The sequence below is a fragment of the Microcebus murinus genome, unplaced genomic scaffold (assembly GCF_040939455.1).
Source record: "Microcebus murinus isolate Inina unplaced genomic scaffold, M.murinus_Inina_mat1.0 scaf026_hap2_Mmur4.0, whole genome shotgun sequence".
Lineage (NCBI taxonomy): Eukaryota > Metazoa > Chordata > Mammalia > Primates > Cheirogaleidae > Microcebus > Microcebus murinus.
This window is the reverse complement of record NW_027438972.1, coordinates 281,381-299,598: the sequence shown is the minus strand read 5'-3', so window position 1 is coordinate 299,598 and position 18,218 is coordinate 281,381. Positions and strand designations below refer to the sequence as shown.

Below are 18,218 nucleotides of genomic sequence, written 5' to 3'. Positions count from 1 at the left end.
AATAATAGAGGTAAGAGACACTTTTTAAAAATCATGAATCCGAAGAGAAAAGTAAAAGGAGGCCTGTGGAGCAGGTCTGGGTGTGACTCCGGATCCCCCAACATCAGGTGCCACCACCAAAGATTCCTGCGTGTAGCCCATAGAACCCCAAAAGCAACGGGACGAGTTCTGGTCACATACTCCCTCAAAATGACATCCTGGCCTTCTTCTGGAACTCCCTCCCCTCTCAGACTCTCAAGGTATCCTCCAGCGTGTCGGTTCCCACAGAGCAGACCTTTGGTCTGAGACCTGACAGTCCAGATGCCACGCATGCTGCCGCGTGGCGGCGGTGTCGCGGCTTGGGACAAGAGGAGGCCCCACGGTGCGGGCTGGGGCGCCAGGCACCGCTGCGGGCGCTGAGGGTTGGGGTCACCCCCACCCCGGGCCGCCGCCGCGCTCCCAGAAAGGGGACAGAACAAGAGGCAAAAAAAAAATAAATAAAAAGCAGCAGCCTGTGGCACCCGGTATTCCCAGGCGGTCTCCCATCCAAGTACTAACCAGGCCCGACCCTGCTTAGCTTCCGAGACCAGACGAGATCGGGGGCGTTCAGGGTGGTGTGGCCCTAGACGGCGGCGGAGGGCGCCCCTGCCCCGCTCAAGAAGCCGAGCCTCTCTGCGCTTTCCCGCCGCCTCCCGCCCCAGGCCCTGCGCCGGGCCGGGCCGGGCCTGTTGAGTTCGCCGGCCGGGTCCCGCGGGCTCCCAGGGACGGGGGTGATGGGCGGGGCGGGGCGGGGCGGGGCGGGGGGCTGTCTCTCTATACACACACACACACACTCACACTCACTCACACTCACACAAGATGCGCCTCCACGGCTGGACTCGCCAAGGTGGAGCCCTCCCAGCCCCCCTCGTCTCCTCGCCCGGCCTCCTTCACCTACCCGCTGCCCACCCCCAGCGCGTCGCCGCCGCTGACTGCGCACGCGCGCGCGGGTCGCTCGCCCTTTGACCCCAGCCAGGGGCCGCCCTCCCCCACAACCCCTTTCAGCTGCGCCCCCCCCCGCCCTGTGGGTGGGCTGCCGCCTATTCCCCCGGGCCAGGGCTGGGGCACAGCCAGTGTATGGGGCGTCTCCCTCTGGGGATGTGTCCCATGGGTGGGGTGGGGTGGCGTGGTTTGTGGGGCGCTGAAGAAATCAGTCCCCTCCATCTCCTTCCTCTGGAAAACGCCCAAGCCCGTGGAGAACTGCGGGCACCGCTTCGTGGGGGCCGGGACCCTCCTCTGTGTCCTCCTGTGGCCCAGTCCAAGGGGCCTGGGCCTGGCCGGGGCTGCATTGGACCCCGACCACCCTGGCGTGTGGACTCGCTAAAAATCGGCCATTAGATATTGGATTCCAGCTTCCTTGAGGTCATTTCACTAATGAGTGCACCGGAAAGAGTTTCCTAATCCATCTGTGAGGGTGGCAACTGAAAGAGAATTTGAAAGCTGACAGAATAGGCGAGGGAAGGCATAGGAGATTTCCACACCCAGCAAGGAAGACTTTCCCGAAATGGAAGAAAGAAAGGAGCAAACAGAGACACCGGTAGCCCGCCCGGAAAAGAGTCTGCCCCTTAGAGAAAGCACCCTGACCAGGTTCACCCGTGGGTGGGTGGCGAGCTAGCGGCATTCAGAAGAGCGAGGCCCGCAGTCTGTGCGGAAGACACCTGCACTCGGGGGTGTGTGGCGGCGCGATTCACAAGCAGCTCCAGATGTTAAGCCAAGGAGAAGCCAGGGAGTTCCCAACGCCCCAGGTGTCCTCAGCCCAGGACTGGGTGCTGTGGGAATGCGAAGCCCGGCTCCTTGTCTCAGAGCGGGGTTCCCAGGAGGATCAGGCTGAAGCTGGGACTTGGCCTCAAAGTGTCCCCTCGCATGGCCACCCCCTTCCCCTTCCTGCTCCTCTACTCCTGGTGCCCCTCCATCCAGGGGCCAGACCTTAAAGAGTCACCGCAAGAGAATCCTGGTCCCAAAGGAGCCTTCTGGGGGACCGGTGCTGAGAGAGGCTGTGGGCATGGCCCGCTGGGGCTCTGCCCGACCCAGGGCTGAGAGGTGCAACCTCCCAGCTCTGGGTCCCTGCAGGAAGTGTTGGCAAGCACGGGGCCAGTCCTCCAAAGGCCCAGGTGCAGGGAGCCCAGGCCAAGCAGCCTGTGGAAGAAGCCACTTGCCGTGCCACCCCGGGAACAGGACTGCAGGCCCCGGCCCTTCCCACCTCCTCCTCCTCCTCCTCCTCCCCCCCGGCCCCCCCCCCCCCGCGACATGGCACAGGGCTCAGAGACACCTCAGACTCTTGCTACCCAAAGTGCAAAGGGCATCAGTTGCTCCTCCAACCCCCCCCCCGCCCAGCAGACCACATTGTCCAGCCAGCCCCCGGGCCTCCCTGGGGTGCCCAGCACAAAAGTGCAGACACCCACCGGACCCTCAATCTCAGCTTTCGGATGTTTTCGCCACTCTAAGGACCCGCAGGCCAGCTGGGCCTTCGGGCAGGACAGAGAGCCCCGGAATCCGACGTGGAGAGCTGCGTGTACGTCCCCATCAGGAGGCGGTCCCCACCTCCGCGGCTCTCCCCTTGCGGGGAGCGGCAGCCCAGCCGGCAGCCGCAGGGCCTCAGGGAAGACACCAGGCTGGGCCCCCGCGGCACAGCGGGGGCACGTCCCCCGCACTCACGCGACTTAGGGACGGCTGCTGGAGACTGCTGCGGCCACCCTGCTGCCGGGTTTCTGGAGGGCTTCCTGGAAGCAGCGTCCACACCAAGCCCTTGGAAGGCCCAGGCGACGGAGGAGCCGGTCAGGCAGGGGCCGAGGACGGTGAGAGGCCGGGCGGGAAGGAGCATGTCAGGCAGGGGCAGAGGACGGTGACAGGCCGGGCGGGGAGGAGCCGGTCAGGCGGGGGCCCAGGACAGTGACGGGCCTGGCCGGGGAGGAGTGCGTCAGGCAGGGGCAGAGGAGACGGGCTGGGTAAGGGTTAGGGTGACAGTTAGGGCACAATTCACAATCGCAAAGACGTGGAAGCGACCCGAGTGCCCATCCATCCAGGAGTGCATCAATAAAATGTGGCGCGTGGACACCACGGAGTGCCATTCGGCTGTGAGGAGCAGCGGTGAGAGGGCACCTCTCGTGTTCTCCTGGCCAGAGCTGGAACCCGTTCCAGTAAGCCAGGTATCCCAAGAACGGACACACGAGCACCACGTGAGCGCGCTCACCAGCAAATTGGTACGAACGGATGGACACCTAAGTGGACGGAGAGGAATCACCTTCATCGGGTGGGTGTCGGGCGGGTGGGGGGAGGGGAGGGGCATACACCTCCATTAGGAATGGGGTGGGTGCGCACCCACTGGGGGATGGGCGCACTTGAAGCTCTGACCCGAGGGGGGAGGCTTGGAGAGGGCAACGCACCCGACCCTAACATTGGTACCCCCACAATACGCTGGAGCAACATGAGAGGTATATGAATAAGAACACAGGGGGGAGGGGGGCACGGGCAACACATGTCACCTGAATACTTGTACTCCCATCATCTGCTTGAAAAGAGAGAGAAAAGAAAATGCAATAATAGAGGTAAGAGACACTTTTTAAAAATCATGAATCCGAAGAGAAAAGTAAAAGGAGGCCTGTGGAGCAGGTCTGGGTGTGACTCCGGATCCCCCAACATCAGGTGCCACCACCAAAGATTCCTGCGTGTAGCCCATAGAACCCCAAAAGCAACGGGACGAGTTCTGGTCACATACTCCCTCAAAATGACATCCTGGCCTTCTTCTGGAACTCCCTCCCCTCTCAGACTCTCAAGGTTTCCTCCAGCGTGTCGGTTCCCACAGAGCAGACCTTTGGTCTGAGACCTGACAGTCCAGATGCCACGCATGCTGCCGCGTGGCGGCGGTGTCGCGGCTTGGGACAAGAGGAGGCCCCACGGTGCGGGCTGGGGCGCCAGGCACCGCTGCGGGCGCTGAGGGTTGGGGTCACCCCCACCCCGGGCCGCCGCCGCGCTCCCAGAAAGGGGACAGAACAAGAGGCAAAAAAAAAAATAAATAAAAAGAAGCAGCCTGTGGCACCCGGTATTCCCAGGCGGTCTCCCATCCAAGTACTAACCAGGCCCGACCCTGCTTAGCTTCCGAGACCAGACGAGATCGGGGGCGTTCAGGGTGGTGTGGCCCTAGACGGCGGCGGAGGGCGCCCCTGCCCCGCTCAAGAAGCCGAGCCTCTCTGCGCTTTCCCGCCGCCTCCCGCCCCAGGCCCCGCGCCGGGCCGGGCCGGGCCTGTTGAGTTCGCCGGCCGGGTCCCGCGGGCTCCCAGGGACGGGGGTGATGGGCGGGGCGGGGCGGGGCGGGGCGGGGGGCTGTCTCTCTATACACACACACACACACTCACACTCACTCACACTCACACAAGATGCGCCTCCACGGCTGGACTCGCCAAGGTGGAGCCCTCCCAGCCCCCCTCGTCTCCTCGCCCGGCCTCCTTCACCTACCCGCTGCCCACCCCCAGCGCGTCGCCGCCGCTGACTGCGCACGCGCGCGCGGGTCGCTCGCCCTTTGACCCCAGCCAGGGGCCGCCCTCCCCCACAACCCCTTTCAGCTGCGCCCCCCCCCCCGCCCTGTGGGTGGGCTGCCGCCTATTCCCCCGGGCCAGGGCTGGGGCACAGCCAGTGTATGGGGCGTCTCCCTCTGGGGATGTGTCCCATGGGTGGGGTGGGGTGCCGTGGTTTGTGGGGCGCTGAAGAAATCAGTCCCCTCCATCTCCTTCCTCTGGAAAACGCCCAAGCCCGTGGAGAACTGCGGGCACCGCTTCGTGGGGGCCGGGACCCTCCTCTGTGTCCTCCTGTGGCCCAGTCCAAGGGGCCTGGGCCTGGCCGGGGCTGCATTGGACCCCGACCACCCTGGCGTGTGGACTCGCTAAAAATCGGCCATTAGATATTGGATTCCAGCTTCCTTGAGGTCATTTCACTAATGAGTGCACCGGAAAGAGTTTCCTAATCCATCTGTGAGGGTGGCAACTGAAAGAGAATTTGAAAGCTGACAGAATAGGCGAGGGAAGGCATAGGAGATTTCCACACCCAGCAAGGAAGACTTTCCCGAAATGGAAGAAAGAAAGGAGCAAACAGAGACACCGGTAGCCCGCCCGGAAAAGAGTCTGCCCCTTAGAGAAAGCACCCTGACCAGGTTCACCCGTGGGTGGGTGGCGAGCTAGCGGCATTCAGAAGAGCGAGGCCCGCAGTCTGTGCGGAAGACACCTGCACTCGGGGGTGTGTGGCGGCGCGATTCACAAGCAGCTCCAGATGTTAAGCCAAGGAGAAGCCAGGGAGTTCCCAACGCCCCAGGTGTCCTCAGCCCAGGACTGGGTGCTGTGGGAATGCGAAGCCTGGCTCCTTGTCTCAGAGCGGGGTTCCCAGGAGGATCAGGCTGAAGCTGGGACTTGGCCTCAAAGTGTCCCCTCGCATGGCCACCCCCTTCCCCTTCCTGCTCCTCTACTCCTGGTGCCCCTCCATCCAGGGGCCAGACCTTAAAGAGTCACCGCAAGAGAATCCTGGTCCCAAAGGAGCCTTCTGGGGGACCGGTGCTGAGAGAGGCTGTGGGCATGGCCCGCTGGGGCTCTGCCCGACCCAGGGCTGAGAGGTGCAACCTCCCAGCTCTGGGTCCCTGCAGGAAGTGTTGGCAAGCACGGGGCCAGTCCTCCAAAGGCCCAGGTGCAGGGAGCCCAGGCCAAGCAGCCTGTGGAAGAAGCCACTTGCCGTGCCACCCCGGGAACAGGACTGCAGGCCCCGGCCCTTCCCACCTCCTCCTCCTCCTCCTCCTCCCCCCCGCCCCCCCCCCCCCCGCGACATGGCACAGGGCTCAGAGACACCTCAGACTCTTGCTACCCAAAGTGCAAAGGGCATCAGTTGCTCCTCCAACCCCCCCCCCCCGCCCAGCAGACCACATTGTCCAGCCAGCCCCCGGGCCTCCCTGGGGTGCCCAGCACAAAAGTGCAGACACCCACCGGACCCTCAATCTCAGCTTTCGGATGTTTTCGCCACTCTAAGGACCCGCAGGCCAGCTGGGCCTTCGGGCAGGACAGAGAGCCCCGGAATCCGACGTGGAGAGCTGCGTGTACGTCCCCATCAGGAGGCGGTCCCCACCTCCGCGGCTCTCCCCTTGCGGGGAGCGGCAGCCCAGCCGGCAGCCGCAGGGCCTCAGGGAAGACACCAGGCTGGGCCCCCGCGGCACAGCGGGGGCACGTCCCCCGCACTCACGCGACTTAGGGACGGCTGCTGGAGACTGCTGCGGCCACCCTGCTGCCGGGTTTCTGGAGGGCTTCCTGGAAGCAGCGTCCACACCAAGCCCTTGGAAGGCCCAGGTGACGGAGGAGCCGGTCAGGCAGGGGCCGAGGACGGTGAGAGGCCGGGCGGGAAGGAGCATGTCAGGCAGGGGCAGAGGACGGTGACAGGCCGGGCGGGGAGGAGCCGGTCAGGCGGGGGCCCAGGACAGTGACGGGCCTGGCCGGGGAGGAGTGCGTCAGGCAGGGGCAGAGGAGACGGGCTGGGTAAGGGTTAGGGTGACAGTTAGGGCACAATTCACAATCGCAAAGACGTGGAAGCGACCCGAGTGCCCATCCATCCAGGAGTGCATCAATAAAATGTGGCGCGTGGACACCACGGAGTGCCATTCGGCTGTGAGGAGCAGCGGTGAGAGGGCACCTCTCGTGTTCTCCTGGCCAGAGCTGGAACCCGTTCCAGTAAGCCAGGTATCCCAAGAACGGACACACGAGCACCACGTGAGCGCGCTCACCAGCAAATTGGTACGAACGGATGGACACCTAAGTGGACGGAGAGGAATCACCTTCATCGGGTGGGTGTCGGGCGGGTGGGGGGAGGGGAGGGGCATACACCTCCATTAGGAATGGGGTGGGTGCGCACCCACTGGGGGATGGGCGCACTTGAAGCTCTGACCCGAGGGGGGAGGCTTGGAGAGGGCAACGCACCCGACCCTAACATTGGTACCCCCACAATACGCTGGAGCAACATGAGAGGTATATGAATAAGAACACAGGGGGGAGGGGGGCACGGGCAACACATGTCACCTGAATACTTGTACTCCCATCATCTGCTTGAAAAGAGAGAGAAAAGAAAATGCAATAATAGAGGTAAGAGACACTTTTTAAAAATCATGAATCCGAAGAGAAAAGTAAAAGGAGGCCTGTGGAGCAGGTCTGGGTGTGACTCCGGATCCCCCAACATCAGGTGCCACCACCAAAGATTCCTGCGTGTAGCCCATAGAACCCCAAAAGCAACGGGACGAGTTCTGGTCACATACTCCCTCAAAATGACATCCTGGCCTTCTTCTGGAACTCCCTCCCCTCTCAGACTCTCAAGGTTTCCTCCAGCGTGTCGGTTCCCACAGAGCAGACCTTTGGTCTGAGACCTGACAGTCCAGATGCCACGCATGCTGCCGCGTGGCGGCGGTGTCGCGGCTTGGGACAAGAGGAGGCCCCACGGTGCGGGCTGGGGCGCCAGGCACCGCTGCGGGCGCTGAGGGTTGGGGTCACCCCCACCCCGGGCCGCCGCCGCGCTCCCAGAAAGGGGACAGAACAAGAGGCAAAAAAAAAAATAAATAAAAAGAAGCAGCCTGTGGCACCCGGTATTCCCAGGCGGTCTCCCATCCAAGTACTAACCAGGCCCGACCCTGCTTAGCTTCCGAGACCAGACGAGATCGGGGGCGTTCAGGGTGGTGTGGCCCTAGACGGCGGCGGAGGGCGCCCCTGCCCCGCTCAAGAAGCCGAGCCTCTCTGCGCTTTCCCGCCGCCTCCCGCCCCAGGCCCCGCGCCGGGCCGGGCCGGGCCTGTTGAGTTCGCCGGCCGGGTCCCGCGGGCTCCCAGGGACGGGGGTGATGGGCGGGGCGGGGCGGGGCGGGGCGGGGGGCTGTCTCTCTATACACACACACACACACTCACACTCACTCACACTCACACAAGATGCGCCTCCACGGCTGGACTCGCCAAGGTGGAGCCCTCCCAGCCCCCCTCGTCTCCTCGCCCGGCCTCCTTCACCTACCCGCTGCCCACCCCCAGCGCGTCGCCGCCGCTGACTGCGCACGCGCGCGCGGGTCGCTCGCCCTTTGACCCCAGCCAGGGGCCGCCCTCCCCCACAACCCCTTTCAGCTGCGCCCCCCCCCGCCCTGTGGGTGGGCTGCCGCCTATTCCCCCGGGCCAGGGCTGGGGCACAGCCAGTGTATGGGGCGTCTCCCTCTGGGGATGTGTCCCATGGGTGGGGTGGGGTGGCGTGGTTTGTGGGGCGCTGAAGAAATCAGTCCCCTCCATCTCCTTCCTCTGGAAAACGCCCAAGCCCGTGGAGAACTGCGGGCACCGCTTCGTGGGGGCCGGGACCCTCCTCTGTGTCCTCCTGTGGCCCAGTCCAAGGGGCCTGGGCCTGGCCGGGGCTGCATTGGACCCCGACCACCCTGGCGTGTGGACTCGCTAAAAATCGGCCATTAGATATTGGATTCCAGCTTCCTTGAGGTCATTTCACTAATGAGTGCACCGGAAAGAGTTTCCTAATCCATCTGTGAGGGTGGCAACTGAAAGAGAATTTGAAAGCTGACAGAATAGGCGAGGGAAGGCATAGGAGATTTCCACACCCAGCAAGGAAGACTTTCCCGAAATGGAAGAAAGAAAGGAGCAAACAGAGACACCGGTAGCCCGCCCGGAAAAGAGTCTGCCCCTTAGAGAAAGCACCCTGACCAGGTTCACCCGTGGGTGGGTGGCGAGCTAGCGGCATTCAGAAGAGCGAGGCCCGCAGTCTGTGCGGAAGACACCTGCACTCGGGGGTGTGTGGCGGCGCGATTCACAAGCAGCTCCAGATGTTAAGCCAAGGAGAAGCCAGGGAGTTCCCAACGCCCCAGGTGTCCTCAGCCCACGACTGGCTGCTGGGGGAATGCGAAGCCCGGCTCCTTGTCTCAGAGCGGGGTTCCCAGGAGGATCAGGCTGAAGCTGGGACTTGGCCTCAAAGTGTCCCCTCGCATGGCCACCCCCTTCCCCTTCCTGCTCCTCTACTCCTGGTGCCCCTCCATCCAGGGGCCAGACCTTAAAGAGTCACCGCAAGAGAATCCTGGTCCCAAAGGAGCCTTCTGGGGGACCGGTGCTGAGAGAGGCTGTGGGCATGGCCCGCTGGGGCTCTGCCCGACCCAGGGCTGAGAGGTGCAACCTCCCAGCTCTGGGTCCCTGCAGGAAGTGTTGGCAAGCACGGGGCCAGTCCTCCAAAGGCCCAGGTGCAGGGAGCCCAGGCCAAGCAGCCTGTGGAAGAAGCCACTTGCCCTGCCACCCCGGGAACAGGACTGCAGGCCCCGGCCCTTCCCACCTCCTCCTCCTCCTCCTCCTCGCCCCCGGCCCCCCCCCCCCCGCGACATGGCACAGGGCTCAGAGACACCTCAGACTCTTGCTACCCAAAGTGCAAAGGGCATCAGTTGCTCCTCCAACCCCCCCCCCGCCCAGCAGACCACATTGTCCAGCCAGCCCCCGGGCCTCCCTGGGGTGCCCAGCACAAAAGTGCAGACACCCACCGGACCCTCAATCTCAGCTTTCGGATGTTTTCGCCACTCTAAGGACCCGCAGGCCAGCTGGGCCTTCGGGCAGGACAGAGAGCCCCGGAATCCGACGTGGAGAGCTGCGTGTACGTCCCCATCAGGAGGCGGTCCCCACCTCCGCGGCTCTCCCCTTGCGGGGAGCGGCAGCCCAGCCGGCAGCCGCAGGGCCTCAGGGAAGACACCAGGCTGGGCCCCCGCGGCACAGCGGGGGCACGTCCCCCGCACTCACGCGACTTAGGGACGGCTGCTGGAGACTGCTGCGGCCACCCTGCTGCCGGGTTTCTGGAGGGCTTCCTGGAAGCAGCGTCCACACCAAGCCCTTGGAAGGCCCAGGCGACGGAGGAGCCGGTCAGGCAGGGGCCGAGGACGGTGAGAGGCCGGGCGGGAAGGAGCATGTCAGGCAGGGGCAGAGGACGGTGACAGGCCGGGCGGGGAGGAGCCGGTCAGGCGGGGGCCCAGGACAGTGACGGGCCTGGCCGGGGAGGAGTGCGTCAGGCAGGGGCAGAGGAGACGGGCTGGGTAAGGGTTAGGGTGACAGTTAGGGCACAATTCACAATCGCAAAGACGTGGAAGCGACCCGAGTGCCCATCCATCCAGGAGTGCATCAATAAAATGTGGCGCGTGGACACCACGGAGTGCCATTCGGCTGTGAGGAGCAGCGGTGAGAGGGCACCTCTCGTGTTCTCCTGGCCAGAGCTGGAACCCGTTCCAGTAAGCCAGGTATCCCAAGAACGGACACACGAGCACCACGTGAGCGCGCTCACCAGCAAATTGGTACGAACGGATGGACACCTAAGTGGACGGAGAGGAATCACCTTCATCGGGTGGGTGTCGGGCGGGTGGGGGGAGGGGAGGGGCATACACCTCCATTAGGAATGGGGTGGGTGCGCACCCACTGGGGGATGGGCGCACTTGAAGCTCTGACCCGAGGGGGGAGGCTTGGAGAGGGCAACGCACCCGACCCTAACATTGGTACCCCCACAATACGCTGGAGCAACATGAGAGGTATATGAATAAGAACACAGGGGGGAGGGGGGCACGGGCAACACATGTCACCTGAATACTTGTACTCCCATCATCTGCTTGAAAAGAGAGAGAAAAGAAAATGCAATAATAGAGGTAAGAGACACTTTTTAAAAATCATGAATCCGAAGAGAAAAGTAAAAGGAGGCCTGTGGAGCAGGTCTGGGTGTGACTCCGGATCCCCCAACATCAGGTGCCACCACCAAAGATTCCTGCGTGTAGCCCATAGAACCCCAAAAGCAACGGGACGAGTTCTGGTCACATACTCCCTCAAAATGACATCCTGGCCTTCTTCTGGAACTCCCTCCCCTCTCAGACTCTCAAGGTATCCTCCAGCGTGTCGGTTCCCACAGAGCAGACCTTTGGTCTGAGACCTGACAGTCCAGATGCCACGCATGCTGCCGCGTGGCGGCGGTGTCGCGGCTTGGGACAAGAGGAGGCCCCACGGTGCGGGCTGGGGCGCCAGGCACCGCTGCGGGCGCTGAGGGTTGGGGTCACCCCCACCCCGGGCCGCCGCCGCGCTCCCAGAAAGGGGACAGAACAAGAGGCAAAAAAAAAATAAATAAAAAGCAGCAGCCTGTGGCACCCGGTATTCCCAGGCGGTCTCCCATCCAAGTACTAACCAGGCCCGACCCTGCTTAGCTTCCGAGACCAGACGAGATCGGGGGCGTTCAGGGTGGTGTGGCCCTAGACGGCGGCGGAGGGCGCCCCTGCCCCGCTCAAGAAGCCGAGCCTCTCTGCGCTTTCCCGCCGCCTCCCGCCCCAGGCCCCGCGCCGGGCCGGGCCGGGCCTGTTGAGTTCGCCGGCCGGGTCCCGCGGGCTCCCAGGGACGGGGGTGATGGGCGGGGCGGGGCGGGGCGGGGCGGGGGGCTGTCTCTCTATACACACACACACACACTCACACTCACTCACACTCACACAAGATGCGCCTCCACGGCTGGACTCGCCAAGGTGGAGCCCTCCCAGCCCCCCTCGTCTCCTCGCCCGGCCTCCTTCACCTACCCGCTGCCCACCCCCAGCGCGTCGCCGCCGCTGACTGCGCACGCGCGCGCGGGTCGCTCGCCCTTTGACCCCAGCCAGGGGCCGCCCTCCCCCACAACCCCTTTCAGCTGCGCCCCCCCCCGCCCTGTGGGTGGGCTGCCGCCTATTCCCCCGGGCCAGGGCTGGGGCACAGCCAGTGTATGGGGCGTCTCCCTCTGGGGATGTGTCCCATGGGTGGGGTGGGGTGGCGTGGTTTGTGGGGCGCTGAAGAAATCAGTCCCCTCCATCTCCTTCCTCTGGAAAACGCCCAAGCCCGTGGAGAACTGCGGGCACCGCTTCGTGGGGGCCGGGACCCTCCTCTGTGTCCTCCTGTGGCCCAGTCCAAGGGGCCTGGGCCTGGCCGGGGCTGCATTGGACCCCGACCACCCTGGCGTGTGGACTCGCTAAAAATCGGCCATTAGATATTGGATTCCAGCTTCCTTGAGGTCATTTCACTAATGAGTGCACCGGAAAGAGTTTCCTAATCCATCTGTGAGGGTGGCAACTGAAAGAGAATTTGAAAGCTGACAGAATAGGCGAGGGAAGGCATAGGAGATTTCCACACCCAGCAAGGAAGACTTTCCCGAAATGGAAGAAAGAAAGGAGCAAACAGAGACACCGGTAGCCCGCCCGGAAAAGAGTCTGCCCCTTAGAGAAAGCACCCTGACCAGGTTCACCCGTGGGTGGGTGGCGAGCTAGCGGCATTCAGAAGAGCGAGGCCCGCAGTCTGTGCGGAAGACACCTGCACTCGGGGGTGTGTGGCGGCGCGATTCACAAGCAGCTCCAGATGTTAAGCCAAGGAGAAGCCAGGGAGTTCCCAACGCCCCAGGTGTCCTCAGCCCACGACTGGCTGCTGGGGGAATGCGAAGCCCGGCTCCTTGTCTCAGAGCGGGGTTCCCAGGAGGATCAGGCTGAAGCTGGGACTTGGCCTCAAAGTGTCCCCTCGCATGGCCACCCCCTTCCCCTTCCTGCTCCTCTACTCCTGGTGCCCCTCCATCCAGGGGCCAGACCTTAAAGAGTCACCGCAAGAGAATCCTGGTCCCAAAGGAGCCTTCTGGGGGACCGGTGCTGAGAGAGGCTGTGGGCATGGCCCGCTGGGGCTCTGCCCGACCCAGGGCTGAGAGGTGCAACCTCCCAGCTCTGGGTCCCTGCAGGAAGTGTTGGCAAGCACGGGGCCAGTCCTCCAAAGGCCCAGGTGCAGGGAGCCCAGGCCAAGCAGCCTGTGGAAGAAGCCACTTGCCCTGCCACCCCGGGAACAGGACTGCAGGCCCCGGCCCTTCCCACCTCCTCCTCCTCCTCCTCCTCGCCCCCGGCCCCCCCCCCCCCGCGACATGGCACAGGGCTCAGAGACACCTCAGACTCTTGCTACCCAAAGTGCAAAGGGCATCAGTTGCTCCTCCAACCCCCCCCCCGCCCAGCAGACCACATTGTCCAGCCAGCCCCCGGGCCTCCCTGGGGTGCCCAGCACAAAAGTGCAGACACCCACCGGACCCTCAATCTCAGCTTTCGGATGTTTTCGCCACTCTAAGGACCCGCAGGCCAGCTGGGCCTTCGGGCAGGACAGAGAGCCCCGGAATCCGACGTGGAGAGCTGCGTGTACGTCCCCATCAGGAGGCGGTCCCCACCTCCGCGGCTCTCCCCTTGCGGGGAGCGGCAGCCCAGCCGGCAGCCGCAGGGCCTCAGGGAAGACACCAGGCTGGGCCCCCGCGGCACAGCGGGGGCACGTCCCCCGCACTCACGCGACTTAGGGACGGCTGCTGGAGACTGCTGCGGCCACCCTGCTGCCGGGTTTCTGGAGGGCTTCCTGGAAGCAGCGTCCACACCAAGCCCTTGGAAGGCCCAGGTGACGGAGGAGCCGGTCAGGCAGGGGCCGAGGACGGTGAGAGGCCGGGCGGGAAGGAGCATGTCAGGCAGGGGCAGAGGACGGTGACAGGCCGGGCGGGGAGGAGCCGGTCAGGCGGGGGCCCAGGACAGTGACGGGCCTGGCCGGGGAGGAGTGCGTCAGGCAGGGGCAGAGGAGACGGGCTGGGTAAGGGTTAGGGTGACAGTTAGGGCACAATTCACAATCGCAAAGACGTGGAAGCGACCCGAGTGCCCATCCATCCAGGAGTGCATCAATAAAATGTGGCGCGTGGACACCACGGAGTGCCATTCGGCTGTGAGGAGCAGCGGTGAGAGGGCACCTCTCGTGTTCTCCTGGCCAGAGCTGGAACCCGTTCCAGTAAGCCAGGTATCCCAAGAACGGACACACGAGCACCACGTGAGCGCGCTCACCAGCAAATTGGTACGAACGGATGGACACCTAAGTGGACGGAGAGGAATCACCTTCATCGGGTGGGTGTCGGGCGGGTGGGGGGAGGGGAGGGGCATACACCTCCATTAGGAATGGGGTGGGTGCGCACCCACTGGGGGATGGGCGCACTTGAAGCTCTGACCCGAGGGGGGAGGCTTGGAGAGGGCAACGCACCCGACCCTAACATTGGTACCCCCACAATACGCTGGAGCAACATGAGAGGTATATGAATAAGAACACAGGGGGGAGGGGGGCACGGGCAACACATGTCACCTGAATACTTGTACTCCCATCATCTGCTTGAAAAGAGAGAGAAAAGAAAATGCAATAATAGAGGTAAGAGACACTTTTTAAAAATCATGAATCCGAAGAGAAAAGTAAAAGGAGGCCTGTGGAGCAGGTCTGGGTGTGACTCCGGATCCCCCAACATCAGGTGCCACCACCAAAGATTCCTGCGTGTAGCCCATAGAACCCCAAAAGCAACGGGACGAGTTCTGGTCACATACTCCCTCAAAATGACATCCTGGCCTTCTTCTGGAACTCCCTCCCCTCTCAGACTCTCAAGGTATCCTCCAGCGTGTCGGTTCCCACAGAGCAGACCTTTGGTCTGAGACCTGACAGTCCAGATGCCACGCATGCTGCCGCGTGGCGGCGGTGTCGCGGCTTGGGACAAGAGGAGGCCCCACGGTGCGGGCTGGGGCGCCAGGCACCGCTGCGGGCGCTGAGGGTTGGGGTCACCCCCACCCCGGGCCGCCGCCGCGCTCCCAGAAAGGGGACAGAACAAGAGGCAAAAAAAAAATAAATAAAAAGCAGCAGCCTGTGGCACCCGGTATTCCCAGGCGGTCTCCCATCCAAGTACTAACCAGGCCCGACCCTGCTTAGCTTCCGAGACCAGACGAGATCGGGGGCGTTCAGGGTGGTGTGGCCCTAGACGGCGGCGGAGGGCGCCCCTGCCCCGCTCAAGAAGCCGAGCCTCTCTGCGCTTTCCCGCCGCCTCCCGCCCCAGGCCCCGCGCCGGGCCGGGCCGGGCCTGTTGAGTTCGCCGGCCGGGTCCCGCGGGCTCCCAGGGACGGGGGTGATGGGCGGGGCGGGGCGGGGCGGGGCGGGGGGCTGTCTCTCTATACACACACACACACACTCACACTCACTCACACTCACACAAGATGCGCCTCCACGGCTGGACTCGCCAAGGTGGAGCCCTCCCAGCCCCCCTCGTCTCCTCGCCCGGCCTCCTTCACCTACCCGCTGCCCACCCCCAGCGCGTCGCCGCCGCTGACTGCGCACGCGCGCGCGGGTCGCTCGCCCTTTGACCCCAGCCAGGGGCCGCCCTCCCCCACAACCCCTTTCAGCTGCGCCCCCCCCCGCCCTGTGGGTGGGCTGCCGCCTATTCCCCCGGGCCAGGGCTGGGGCACAGCCAGTGTATGGGGCGTCTCCCTCTGGGGATGTGTCCCATGGGTGGGGTGGGGTGGCGTGGTTTGTGGGGCGCTGAAGAAATCAGTCCCCTCCATCTCCTTCCTCTGGAAAACGCCCAAGCCCGTGGAGAACTGCGGGCACCGCTTCGTGGGGGCCGGGACCCTCCTCTGTGTCCTCCTGTGGCCCAGTCCAAGGGGCCTGGGCCTGGCCGGGGCTGCATTGGACCCCGACCACCCTGGCGTGTGGACTCGCTAAAAATCGGCCATTAGATATTGGATTCCAGCTTCCTTGAGGTCATTTCACTAATGAGTGCACCGGAAAGAGTTTCCTAATCCATCTGTGAGGGTGGCAACTGAAAGAGAATTTGAAAGCTGACAGAATAGGCGAGGGAAGGCATAGGAGATTTCCACACCCAGCAAGGAAGACTTTCCCGAAATGGAAGAAAGAAAGGAGCAAACAGAGACACCGGTAGCCCGCCCGGAAAAGAGTCTGCCCCTTAGAGAAAGCACCCTGACCAGGTTCACCCGTGGGTGGGTGGCGAGCTAGCGGCATTCAGAAGAGCGAGGCCCGCAGTCTGTGCGGAAGACACCTGCACTCGGGGGTGTGTGGCGGCGCGATTCACAAGCAGCTCCAGATGTTAAGCCAAGGAGAAGCCAGGGAGTTCCCAACGCCCCAGGTGTCCTCAGCCCACGACTGGCTGCTGGGGGAATGCGAAGCCCGGCTCCTTGTCTCAGAGCGGGGTTCCCAGGAGGATCAGGCTGAAGCTGGGACTTGGCCTCAAAGTGTCCCCTCGCATGGCCACCCCCTTCCCCTTCCTGCTCCTCTACTCCTGGTGCCCCTCCATCCAGGGGCCAGACCTTAAAGAGTCACCGCAAGAGAATCCTGGTCCCAAAGGAGCCTTCTGGGGGACCGGTGCTGAGAGAGGCTGTGGGCATGGCCCGCTGGGGCTCTGCCCGACCCAGGGCTGAGAGGTGCAACCTCCCAGCTCTGGGTCCCTGCAGGAAGTGTTGGCAAGCACGGGGCCAGTCCTCCAAAGGCCCAGGTGCAGGGAGCCCAGGCCAAGCAGCCTGTGGAAGAAGCCACTTGCCCTGCCACCCCGGGAACAGGACTGCAGGCCCCGGCCCTTCCCACCTCCTCCTCCTCCTCCTCCTCGCCCCCGGCCCCCCCCCCCCCCCCCGCGACATGGCACAGGGCTCAGAGACACCTCAGACTCTTGCTACCCAAAGTGCAAAGGGCATCAGTTGCTCCTCCAACCCCCCCCCCGCCCAGCAGACCACATTGTCCAGCCAGCCCCCGGGCCTCCCTGGGGTGCCCAGCACAAAAGTGCAGACACCCACCGGACCCTCAATCTCAGCTTTCGGATGTTTTCGCCACTCTAAGGACCCGCAGGCCAGCTGGGCCTTCGGGCAGGACAGAGAGCCCCGGAATCCGACGTGGAGAGCTGCGTGTACGTCCCCATCAGGAGGCGGTCCCCACCTCCGCGGCTCTCCCCTTGCGGGGAGCGGCAGCCCAGCCGGCAGCCGCAGGGCCTCAGGGAAGACACCAGGCTGGGCCCCCGCGGCACAGCGGGGGCACGTCCCCCGCACTCACGCGACTTAGGGACGGCTGCTGGAGACTGCTGCGGCCACCCTGCTGCCGGGTTTCTGGAGGGCTTCCTGGAAGCAGCGTCCACACCAAGCCCTTGGAAGGCCCAGGTGACGGAGGAGCCGGTCAGGCAGGGGCCGAGGACGGTGAGAGGCCGGGCGGGAAGGAGCATGTCAGGCAGGGGCAGAGGACGGTGACAGGCCGGGCGGGGAGGAGCCGGTCAGGCGGGGGCCCAGGACAGTGACGGGCCTGGCCGGGGAGGAGTGCGTCAGGCAGGGGCAGAGGAGACGGGCTGGGTAAGGGTTAGGGTGACAGTTAGGGCACAATTCACAATCGCAAAGACGTGGAAGCGACCCGAGTGCCCATCCATCCAGGAGTGCATCAATAAAATGTGGCGCGTGGACACCACGGAGTGCCATTCGGCTGTGAGGAGCAGCGGTGAGAGGGCACCTCTCGTGTTCTCCTGGCCAGAGCTGGAACCCGTTCCAGTAAGCCAGGTATCCCAAGAACGGACACACGAGCACCACGTGAGCGCGCTCACCAGCAAATTGGTACGAACGGATGGACACCTAAGTGGACGGAGAGGAATCACCTTCATCGGGTGGGTGTCGGGCGGGTGGGGGGAGGGGAGGGGCATACACCTCCATTAGGAATGGGGTGGGTGCGCACCCACTGGGGGATGGGCGCACTTGAAGCTCTGACCCGAGGGGGGAGGCTTGGAGAGGGCAACGCACCCGACCCTAACATTGGTACCCCCACAATACGCTGGAGCAACATGAGAGGTATATGAATAAGAACACAGGGGGGAGGGGGGCACGGGCAACACATGTCACCTGAATACTTGTACTCCCATCATCTGCTTGAAAAGAGAGAGAAAAGAAAATGCAATAATAGAGGTAAGAGACACTTTTTAAAAATCATGAATCCGAAGAGAAAAGTAAAAGGAGGCCTGTGGAGCAGGTCTGGGTGTGACTCCGGATCCCCCAACATCAGGTGCCACCACCAAAGATTCCTGCGTGTAGCCCATAGAACCCCAAAAGCAACGGGACGAGTTCTGGTCACATACTCCCTCAAAATGACATCCTGGCCTTCTTCTGGAACTCCCTCCCCTCTCAGACTCTCAAGGTATCCTCCAGCGTGTCGGTTCCCACAGAGCAGACCTTTGGTCTGAGACCTGACAGTCCAGATGCCACGCATGCTGCCGCGTGGCGGCGGTGTCGCGGCTTGGGACAAGAGGAGGCCCCACGGTGCGGGCTGGGGCGCCAGGCACCGCTGCGGGCGCTGAGGGTTGGGGTCACCCCCACCCCGGGCCGCCGCCGCGCTCCCAGA

General features: G+C 63.8%; 5 non-coding genes across 5 annotated transcripts; all 5 read right to left on the bottom strand.

The window, feature by feature from the left end:
• Positions 1-488: 488 nt before the first annotated feature.
• Positions 489-607, bottom strand: LOC142868135 (5S ribosomal RNA). The gene has a single exon (XR_012917244.1). It is a non-coding gene; the product is annotated as a 5S ribosomal RNA (ribosomal RNA).
• A 3,435-nt stretch (positions 608-4,042) lies between these two features.
• On the bottom strand, positions 4,043-4,161 carry LOC142868134 (5S ribosomal RNA). Its single transcript, XR_012917243.1, has one exon. It is a non-coding gene; the product is annotated as a 5S ribosomal RNA (ribosomal RNA).
• A 3,439-nt stretch (positions 4,162-7,600) lies between these two features.
• Positions 7,601-7,719, bottom strand: LOC142868133 (5S ribosomal RNA). Its single transcript, XR_012917242.1, has one exon. It is a non-coding gene; the product is annotated as a 5S ribosomal RNA (ribosomal RNA).
• Positions 7,720-11,153: 3,434 nt separating this feature from the next.
• Positions 11,154-11,272, bottom strand: LOC142868132 (5S ribosomal RNA). The gene has a single exon (XR_012917241.1). It is a non-coding gene; the product is annotated as a 5S ribosomal RNA (ribosomal RNA).
• Positions 11,273-14,706: 3,434 nt separating this feature from the next.
• On the bottom strand, positions 14,707-14,825 carry LOC142868131 (5S ribosomal RNA). The gene has a single exon (XR_012917240.1). It is a non-coding gene; the product is annotated as a 5S ribosomal RNA (ribosomal RNA).
• Positions 14,826-18,218: the final 3,393 nt, after the last annotated feature.